The 3,231-nt window shown below is 42.8% G+C and overlaps 1 long non-coding RNA gene across 2 annotated transcripts in view; it reads left to right on the forward strand.

Annotated features, from left to right (window-relative positions):
• Window positions 1-2,702, forward strand: part of LOC112078592 (uncharacterized) — a 16,263-nt gene extending 13,561 nt beyond the window's left edge. For both annotated transcript variants that reach the window (XR_002895726.2, XR_002895727.2), the window contains exons 3-4: window positions 1,488-1,535; window positions 1,648-2,702. This is a non-coding gene — a long non-coding RNA (uncharacterized lncRNA). The remainder of the gene's footprint in view (window positions 1-1,487; window positions 1,536-1,647) is intronic.
• The last annotated feature ends 529 nt before the right edge of the window (window positions 2,703-3,231 follow it).

Below are 3,231 nucleotides of genomic sequence, written 5' to 3' on the forward strand. Positions count from 1 at the left end.
TTACTCACACAATAGTCAAACGGCCTTGAGGAACGCATTATACCTCAATCCAGCTCTCTGCTATCTTGTGCTTCTCTAATAAGCGGCCATGAACGCATTGCCCCAAAGCAGAGAGATCAACTCTCACCCCGAAGCTAAATCCCATGCACCAACCAGTAGTATACACTGTCACCTTCCTGCTCTATCTGTCATCAAGATTCTGGCTCTCATTGTGTATTCACCTCAGTTACCAGATTGTTAAATTGATTAACGGTAAACTAAATGAACCTACCATCTCTGATACAGGGCTTTATAAATGGTTCTATAAGTAGCAATCAACTCTTCTGGTACCTTTTAAGTGATGATTGCATGTGTTAGTTCCCTGACGCGGCCAGGGCCTATGTCTGTAACTTAGTTGGGTCCTGTATACAAAATCTGGTCAAATTTCACCTCTGAGAGTCCAATTCAATTATTCCACCATCCAAACCATTACACACACGACCATGACCGATCTCAGCATGGAGGCCTATGTGAGTCAATCAGAGATATCCACGTCCAATACGATACCCAAGAGTAGCTGTTACCCAAGGACTAGTAGGTAAGCAGCTTACCAGGCTAAGAGGCTAGCGTTACCGCAGGCATAACAGAGGTCAGGCTGTTACCAGGCTAAAGACGGTAGCTGTTACCAGGCTAAGAGGTAGCTGTTACCGCAGGGACTAAGAGGTTAGCTGTTACCAGGCTAAGAGGTAGGTTTACCAGGACCTATGAGGTTTAAGGTGTTTTCAATCTCTCTGAGGTAGCTGTTACCAGGCTAAGAGGTAGCTGTTACCAGGCTAAGAGGTAGCTGTTACCAGGCTAAGAGGTAGCTGTTACCAGGCTAAGAGGTAGGTGTTACCAGGCTAAGAGGTGCAGTTCCCAGGCAAAGAGGTAGGTGTTTACTGTAGAACCAGGCTAAGTGGTGTTTTTACTGAAGTAATGTAATGGGGTCTCTTTTCGAGTGGCGGTCGGCTGACAGAAAATAGGGGAGGAAGAATTTACTTGCATGACAGTGATGAAGGGAGGGAGGTAGAGAGTTCTGGAGAGAGAGGGACAGCTGAAGGGGGGATGGGGGTGACAGAAATAGACATACTGACGGATAAATAGTTACAGCCCCTCCAAACCCTTCTCATCCTGCTGTCCCCTCCCTCCATCCCTCCCTCCATTTCTCTCAGATCTCAAAACTCAGCACTGGAATGCATTGTGGGAAACATCACCAAACCTATCAGCCCCTCCCCCAATTAACCTCTTAGTGTGAAGGTGTGTGTGCAGTGTATGTGTGTGTGTGTGTGTGTGTGCATGTAGTGGGTGTCTGTGTGCAGAGATTGCTCAGTCACATGTTACGATACTATTACAGAGGGGTATTGTACTACAGAACATAGGACAGTACCTTTTACCCATAGTTACCTTGCAGGTTATTCCAGGTATTCTCATACATCTAATTCACCACCTCTCTACTGCTTGTCTTTCAGTCTTGCAGTTGAGGATTCAGAACCGAAGGCAAAATGAAATCAACTCTGGTGAGTGGAGTTACTGTTAATGTTCACTGACAGGGTTGGGTGTTCTCTCTTCGTTACACTACCTTCTAATGACTGCTATGACTGCTTTCTCTCTCTCTCTCTCTCTCTCTAGGGTTGAAAACGACTTGTTCCTCTCGRAAAGGAGAGAAAGACCAGAGTAAAGCTCTGGTAAGTAGCTCACTGTTTGTCTCAACATAAAGAAGAGACTTGTCTCACTGTTTGTCTCAACATAAAGAAGAGACTTGTTGTCTCACTGTTTGTCTCAACATAAAGAAGAGACTTGTCTCACTGTTTGGTCCAACATAAAGAAGAGACTTGTCTCACTGTTTGTCTCAACCTAAAGAAGAGACTTGTCTCACTGTTTGTCTCAACCTAAAGAAGAGTCTTGTTGTCTCACTGTTTGTCTCAACATAAAGAAGAGACTTGTTGTCTCACTGTGTCACGATCGTCTTGAGGTGAAAGAGTGGACCAAGCGCAGCGTGATATAGATACATCTTCTCTTTTTAATGAAGAAGAAACAAACACGAACACTAATACAAACTGAACAACAACAAAAAACAAACGACCGTGAAGCTATAAACGAAAGTGCATACACAAGCTACTAACGTCAAACATAGACATAGACAATACCCACAACCTGCCTAATGCCTATGGCTGCCTTAAATATGGCTCCCAATCAGAGACAACGATAGACAGCTGTCTCTGATTGAGAACCACTCAGGCAACCATAGACATACCTAAACACACACTGAACACAACCCATAAACTCTACCAAAACCCCTAGACAATACAAACACCCTCGACTAGACAAAAACACACAAACATCCCCCATGTCACACCCTGACCTAACTAAAATAATAAAGAAAACAAAGATAACTAAGGCCAGGGCGTGACACACTGTTTGTCTCAACATAAAGAAGAGACTTGTCTCACTGTTTGTCTCAACATAAAGAAGAGACTTGTCTCACTGTTTGTCTCAACATAAAGACGAGACTTGTCTCACTGTTTGTCTCACCATAAAGAAGAGACTTGTCTCACTGTTTGTCTCAACATAAAGACGAGACTTGTTGTCTCACTGTTTGTCTCAACATAAAGAAGAGACTTGTCTCACTGTTTGTCTCAACATAAAGAAGAGACTTGTCTCACTGTTTGTCTCAACATAAAGAAGAGACTGTCTCACTGTTTGTCTCAACATAAAGAAGAGACTTGTTGTCTCACTGTTTGTTTCAACATAAAGAAGAGTCTTGTTGTCTCACTGTTTGTCTCAACCTAAAGAAGAGACTTGTTGTCTCACTGTTTGTCTCAACCTAAAGAAGAGACTTGTTGTCTCACTGTTTGTTCAACATAAAGAAGAGACTGTTGTCTCACTGTTTGTCTCAACATAAAGAAGAGACTTGTTGTCTCACTGTTTGTCTCAACCTAAAGAAGAGACTTGTCTCACTGTTGTCTCAACATAAAGACGAGACTTGTTGTCTCACTGTTTGTCTCAACATAAAGAAGAGACTTGTTGTCTCACTGTTTGTCTCAACCTAAAGAAGAGACTTGTCTCACTGTTTGTCTCAACATAAAGAAGAGACTTGTTGCTGCACTGTTTGTCTCAACATAAAGAAGAGACTTGTTGTCTCACTGTTTGTCTCAACCTAAAGAAGAGACTTGTTGTCTCACTGTTTGTCTCAACATAAAGAAGAGACTTGTT

The sequence above is a fragment of the Salvelinus sp. IW2-2015 genome, unplaced genomic scaffold (assembly GCF_002910315.2).
Source record: "Salvelinus sp. IW2-2015 unplaced genomic scaffold, ASM291031v2 Un_scaffold5930, whole genome shotgun sequence".
Classification (NCBI taxonomy): domain Eukaryota; kingdom Metazoa; phylum Chordata; class Actinopteri; order Salmoniformes; family Salmonidae; genus Salvelinus; species Salvelinus sp. IW2-2015.